Source organism: Protomyctophum parallelum (genome assembly GCF_964188405.1).
Source record: "Protomyctophum parallelum genome assembly, chromosome: 2".
Taxonomy (NCBI): Eukaryota; Metazoa; Chordata; class Actinopteri; order Myctophiformes; family Myctophidae; genus Protomyctophum; species Protomyctophum parallelum.
In genome coordinates this window covers 60,942,216-60,949,887 of record NC_139699.1, presented here as the reverse complement: position 1 = coordinate 60,949,887, position 7,672 = coordinate 60,942,216, and positions in this window count along the sequence as shown.

Sequence of the window (7,672 nt, the reverse complement as noted above, 5' to 3'; positions counted from 1 at the left end):
AACTTAAACGCCCAATGCATTCTCTATGGCAATAGCACAAAATTTGGCATGCTACTAGTTCTACATACGTACACCTAGCAACCCCATTCTAGCCTACTTAGGTTCATCTTACGGTGGACATTGTTTGCCTGAAAAGGAATCTTTGAAATGTTTCATAGTTTTAGAAATATAGTGCTTTCAAATTTACAATGGGGCTCAATGGCAAAAATGATGAAAAACGGCGTGCTATAGTATGCCGTACGATATGGTCCAAAATGATGGAAAACGAGGTTAAAAAAAAATTCAAAAAAGATGGGCTATAACCCATCGTTTTTTTATTATTATAATTTTTTCAAATCCTCAAAAATGATGAAAAACGGCGTGCTATAGTATGCCGTACGATATGGGCTATAGCCCATGGTCCAATATGATGACAAACGAGGATAAAAAAACTCTTTTGGTCTAGTACTCAGAGGAGCACCTGGAGGAGTTGCTTGGTGCTCCTAAAATGCGGCGACCCGTCTCGCCGGATGGATAAAAGAGGGATGAATAACTTATAGCAAAACAATATTTATTGGATGAGTGGGGAGTCAATGGAGGGTATTGCAACTCTAGATTTAGCATTAGAATGGCTCTTGTTGTAGATTCATCCCATTATTAAAAATATATAAATTTGCTAAAATCTAGATCCATGTGTGGTCCAGCCCTATGGAATGCATATTATAATAAAAACAAGTTAACAACTTAATAGGCCTACTTCCTAAGGATAATATGAGCATCAAAGCAATATTTAGATTTTTTTATTATTTTGTATTTAAATAACCAATCTACTAGCTCACAACATGTTGCGACACGTTGTGAGCTTGCAGATCAGCTATTTTTTTAACATGCGACACATCGTACGGCGAAGCATACATCAGGTTTTACTTTTGTTTTTAGCTGAGGCGACGTACGTAGTCAGACAGTCAGACACACATGGCTCCTCGGTGCAAAAATAAACAGTGTACACTAACCGACTTTACGATAATAAGGCACAGTATGTCGAGACACGGTGTTCATGTTGGGCAGCAGCAGTGCCAGTCCGCAATGCTTTAAACTCTTCCCACTCCACTATGTCGGAACTAAAACCTTAGTACCCGTAAAAAGTCGGTGGCCGGTGCCTAGGCTGTGAGAGACGCTAATATGGTTTCTGCCTCGGATTCGGGTTTTGAGACGGCATCGCACACGAGCAACCATGCTGCTCCAACAGCCGGAAAACAAACACAAGCACAGCGGCAAATGGGAAGAGTGCAAAGCATCCAAAGCATGCCCTTTTACACCGGGGTCTACAGTAGTTTGCTATCTGAAACCTTAGAGTATATAACTATGTCTGAAACGGAGAAGACGAAACTATTTGTGTAAGGTTTTCCTGTCAACCGCCCTCCGCCTCCTCCCAGGCTCCCAGCAGAAAGCAGCATGGATCCTCCCCCTTTTGAGTAAGGACGCGCTGTGATTGGGCCAGTAGCCAATTTGAGTGGCAGTCGGTGGAAAATGCTCTCGCCACAGAATTTACTAGTATTCTGGCCATAATAATCATTCTAGGCGGCCCTGGCTGTTGGTACGCAGAAGCGCTTCCCGGCGCTTGATTGACAGCGCATTTTGAATTTTGACGACGCATGCGCGGTGGCGCACCACTTATGTGCAGCCCTGGCTATAACCCATCGTTTTTTAAATTTAAATATTTTTTTCAAATCCTCAAAAATGATGAAAACGGCGTGCTATAGTATGCCGTACGATATGGGCTATAGCCCATGGTCCAATATGATGAAAAACGAGGATTAAAAAAAACATTCAAAATTCAAAAAACGATGGGCTATAACCCATCGTTTTTTTATTATTATTATTTTTTTCAAATCCTCAAAAATGATGAAAAACGGCGTGCTATAGTATGCCGTACGATATGGGCTATAGCCCATGGTCCAATATGATGAAAAACGAGGATAAAAAAAAAAAATCAAAATTCAAAAAACGATGGGCTATAACCCATCGTTTTTTAAATTTAAATATTTTTTTCAAATCCTCAAAAATGATGAAAAACGGCGTGCTATAGTATGCCGTACGATATGGGCTATAGCCCATGGTCCAAAATGATGAAAAACGAGGATTACATTTTTTTTCAAAAATTCAAAAAACGATGGGCTATAACCCATCGTTTTTTTCATTTTTTCATTTTTTTCAAATCCTCAAAAATGATGAAAAACGGCATGCTATAGTATGCCGTACGATATGGGCTATAGCCCATGGTCCAATATGATGAAAAACGAGGATTAAAAAAAAAATCTAAATTCAAAAAACGATGGGCTATAACCCATCGTTTTTTTAATTTAAATATTTTTTTCAAATCCTCAAAAATGATGAAAAACGGCGTGTTATAGTATGCCGTACGATATGGGCTATAGCCCATGGTCCAAAATGATGAAAAACGAGGATTAAAAAAAAAAATCAAAAATTCAAAAAACGATGGGCTATAACCCATCGTTTTTTTCATTTTTTCATTTTTTTCAAATCCTCAAAAATGATGAAAAACGGCGTGCTATAGTATGCCGTACGATATGGGCTATAGCCCATTGTCCAATATGATGAAAAACGAGGATTAAAAAAAAAATCTAAATTAAAAAAACGATGGGCTATAACCCATCGTTTTTTAAATTTAAATATTTTTTTCAAATCCTCAAAAATGATGAAAAACGGCGTGTTATAGTATGCCGTACGATATGGGCTATAGCCCATCGTCCAAAATGATGAAAAACGAGGATAAAAAAAAAAAATCAAAAATTCAAAAAACGATGGGCTATAACCCATCGTTTTTTTCATTTTTTCATTTTTTTCAAATCCTCAAAAATGATGGAAAACGGCGTGCTATAGTATGCCGTACGATATGGGCTATAGCCCATGGTCCAATATGATGAAAAACGAGGATAAAAAAAAAAAATCAAAATTCAAAAAACGATGGGCTATAACCCATCGTTTTTTAAATTTAAATATTTTTATCAAATCCTCAAAAATGATGAAAAACGGCGTGCTATAGTATGCCGTACGATATGGGCTATAGCCCATGGTCCAATATGATGAAAAAGGAGGATTAAAAAAAGAATTCAAAATTCAAAAACCGATGGGCTATAACCCATCGTTTTTTAAATTTAAATATTTTTTTCAAATCCTCAAAAATGATGAAAAACGGCATGCTATAGTATGCCGTACGATATGGGCTATAGCCCATGGTCCAATATGATGAAAAACGAGGATAAAAAAAAAAAATCAAAATTCAAAAAACGATGGGCTATAGCCTATAACCCATCGTTTTTTTTTTCTTCATTTTTACATTTTTTTCAAATCCTCAAAAATGATGAAAAACGGCGTGCTATAGTATGCCGTACGATATGAAGAAGAATGCTACTAGTCCTACATACTTACACCTAGCATCCCCATTCTAGCCTACTTAGGTTCATCTTACGGTGGACATGTTTGCCTGAAAAGGAATCTTTGCAATGTTTCATAGTTTTAGAAATATAGTGCTTTCAAATTTGAGACGTTTAACATGGGGCTCAATGGCAGCTCTATAGGCACGTCAAAAGTCACTTTCACCTAGAAACTCCATTCACACTTTTTATTATTCAGCTTACTGTGGAGACACATGCTGGAACTTTTTTTTATTTTTATGTTTTGTAGTTTATGAGTTATTTAACTTAAACGCCCAATGCATTATCTATGGCAATAGCACAAAATTTGGCATGCTACTAGTCCTACATACTTACACCTAGCAACCCCATTCTAGCCTACTTAGGTTCATCTTACGGTGGACATGTTTGCCTGAAAAGGAATCTTTGAAATGTTTCATAGTTTTAGAAATATAGTGCTTTCAAATTTACAATGGGGATCAATGGCAAAAATGATGAAAAACGGCGTGCTATAGTATGCCGTACGATATGGTCCAAAATGATGGAAAACTAGGTAATTTTTTTCTTTTTTTAAACGATGGGCTATAACCCATCGTTTTTCTATTCTTATTATTTTTTCAAATCCTCAAAAATGATGAAAAACGGCGTGCTATAGTATGCCGTACAATATGGGCTATGATATGGGCTATAGCCCATGGTCCAATATGATGTAAAACGAGGATTAAAAAAAAATCAAAAATTAGAAAAACGATGGGCTATAACCCATCGTTTTTTAAATTTAAATATTTTTTTTCAAATCCTCAAAAATGATGAAAAACGGCGTGCTATAGTATGCCGTACGATATGGGCTATAGCCCATGGTCCAAAATGATGAAAAACGAGGATTAAAAAATATTCAAAATTCAAAAAACGATGGGCTATAACCCATCGTTTTTTTTCATTTTTTTCAAATCCTCAAAAATGATGAAAAACGGCGTGCTGCAGTATGCCGTACGATATGGGCTATAGCCTATGGTCCAAAATGATGAAAAACAAGGATTAATTTTTTTTTCAAAAATTCAAAAAACGATGGGCTATAACCCATCGTTTTTTTTTATTTTTTCATTTTTTTCAAATCCTCAAAAATGATGAAAAACGGCGTGCTGTAGTATGCCGTACGATATGGGCTATAGCCCATGGTCCAAAATGATGAAAAAGGAGGATTAAAAAATAATTCAAAAATTCAAAAAACAATGGGCTATAACACATCGTTTTTTTCATTTCTTCATTTTTTTCAAATCCTCAAAAATGATGAAAAACGGCGTGCTACAGTATAGTATGCCGTACGATATGGGCTATAGCCCATATCCTCGCGGTGTATAGCGGTGTATGAGAATGGGTGTTGCGGAGGATGAGAGCATTCCTCTCATCCTCCGCAACACAATGCATTCTCTATGGCACAAACTTTGGCATGCTACTAGTCCTACATACTTACACCTAGCAACCCCATTCTAGCCTACTTAGGTTCATCTTACGGTGGACATGTTTGCCTGAAAAGGAATCTTTGAAATGTTTCATAGTTTTAGAAATATAGTGCTTTCAAATTTGAGACATTGATAATGGGGCTCAATGGGACGTCAAAAAATCACTTTCACCTAGAAACTCCATTCACACTTTTTATTATTCAGCTTACTGTGGAGACACATGCTGGAACCTTTTACTTTGTTTATTGTTTTGTAGTTTCTGAGTTATTTAACTTAAACACATACTTACACCTAGAAACCCCAATCAAACCTACTTAGGTTCATCTTACATCCTACTCTAGGTGTCGGTGATTTGAACCATCACCGCCCTACTAGGAGTTTGTCGGGTTTGAACCGGCACACTTCTACTAGGCATACTACAGATATCATCCGACTTATCTGCTGGGCCACTTACCAGCACACAATCATGTGGAATTTCTGTGCTGCTTTAAAGTTGTCCTTCTGAAAGTCAGTGTGCAAAGCAAAGTGTCACAGTGCCACATGACTAATGTGGGATTTGAACCCTGGACCTGTGGATCACAAGCAAAGCCACTGATCACACTGAGCTAACTGCTGGTTACTACAACAAAGCTTTTCTGTGCTACTTCATGTTAGTGTGGAATCCACGTGTCACGTTTTGGATTTGAACCCACCATCTCCCAATCATGTGGCAGCGTTCTAACACACTGAGCCACTGGTTCCAGACAATTCACACTGCTCTTTTGTTTGTTTTGTTCTTCTGTAAATCGGTCTTGAAAGTAAAGACTTGTGTGGGGTTTGAACTACTCACCATCTCCCCATCATGTGGCAGCGTTCTAACACACTGAACCACTGGTTCCAGACAAAAATGATGAAGTGATTTTGTCTCGAGTTAGGTGCATTACAACCGTACAGGCACACACACACACACACACACACACGCAGAGAAGTGCCGCATTTATAGTAGAATAATACAATAAACACCAGGAGGGGTTCTCGTCCTGAATGGGTTAAACATAACCTTATTCCTAACCTTAACCTGAGTAAAATGGTGCCAAAACCTAACCCTATTCCTAAATTTAACCCCAGTAAAACTATGCCTAACCCTATACTAATTTCTAAGCTTATTCTCAGTAAAATAAATGCAAGAATACAAGAACCGCACCACCGAGTCGAGCGTGTTTTAACCCATTCTGAACGGGCACCCATTTTGGTGTCAGCATCATGTTATGCTTTAGCTATTGAAAAATAGCAGATCTACAAGCTCATATCGCGCCACCGAGTGGCGCGATACGAGCTTGTAGGTCTGCTATTTTTTGAAAAATCGAAGAACGACTGACATTTTTAGAATCTGATCTCGGGTCAGAATGGGTTCATCAGACCAGTGTGTGTCCAGTGGAAAACCTTGTATGAATCTGATCTCAGGTCAGAATGGGTTAAGGCGAGCATTTAGTCGTATCCTGTCTGTGCATGGTCATAGGCTAAGTGACGATGGCGACTGATAGATAGATCAGATAGATAGATAGACCAGTGGTTCTCAAACTTTATTTTTCCCCCAAGCACCTCCATAACCGTGTGAGTGGACACATTTGTACCCCTCCTCTCAATTACAGATCTGTAAGGGTCCATTTGGAACCCACTAGAGCAGTGGTTTTCAACCCCTTTCATGTCCATTATTTATGCTGCATTTGAGCCGCGGACCACCATTTGATGACATTTAGCCTCTCAGACGCAAAACGTAGAATATTTTGTTGTCGACGGATAGGATTTTGTCCACAATTCCATGCTGTGTTGACGCTGGTACCATTAGGAGAGGTAACAGCCGTTGATCAAAAATAACAATTCTTCAATCGTGTAGACTTCTTGTAAATTAAGTAATGCAGATGTTTAACAGTTATTTTTACTCTGAGCGTGTAAAATGAAACCAATTTTACACTCTCAAGAGTTAAACAATCTATGAGGGTCCATTTGGTTACCAACTCGTTCATCATTTAGCTGGGGACCACCTGGAACCCCCTCGAGGACCACTGGTGGTCCCCGAACCACTGGTTGAGAACCACTGCCCTAAAGGGGCTGGACCCTGCTTTGAGAACAACTGAGCAAGATGGATTCTGTGCCATCAACATCTGTCATCTGGTAACCGACTAACCGAGGCCAAACTGCTGAAATTAAGGAGACAGATAACCCCTACTGTTGTCTTAAACGACACTGCATTCATTGAATTTACACATTAATTTGGACTTATTCAGCATCTTATACCTGTATGTGAATTTGGTGTACATGTACATGTGTAGGTGGGGTATAGTGAATGTTGTGGTGATCACCGATCACATTTCATAATGTGTATTGGGAGCCATATCTGCAAATGGAATCTCCTTTATGAAGTTCTGATTTGAAAAGCATTGATGGAATGTTAAGGAGTGGCTAAAACATTGTTGTTATGGGATGATTGTGTTCTGTTGTTTAGAACTTTGGTTCTATAATTATGCTTCTTTGCTGGATGTTTTTCCATTTTGATCTCTACATGTGTTGCAAAATGTGTTCAATAAATGTTGGACATTTGCACCAAAAGCCACATGGCAGGATATACAACACACATATAATACACAAAGAGGAATAAAGGTGCACCTTCATTAAACAAACAAACAAAACCCTTTCACAATGTGAATTAATTTCAATGGAACAACAAACCAGCGACAACCGAGCTAAGAAGTGACCTTCCTTCTCTTTTCGCTGTGCTCCATCACCAGACTAGCTCTTTAAATGAACTTTGGG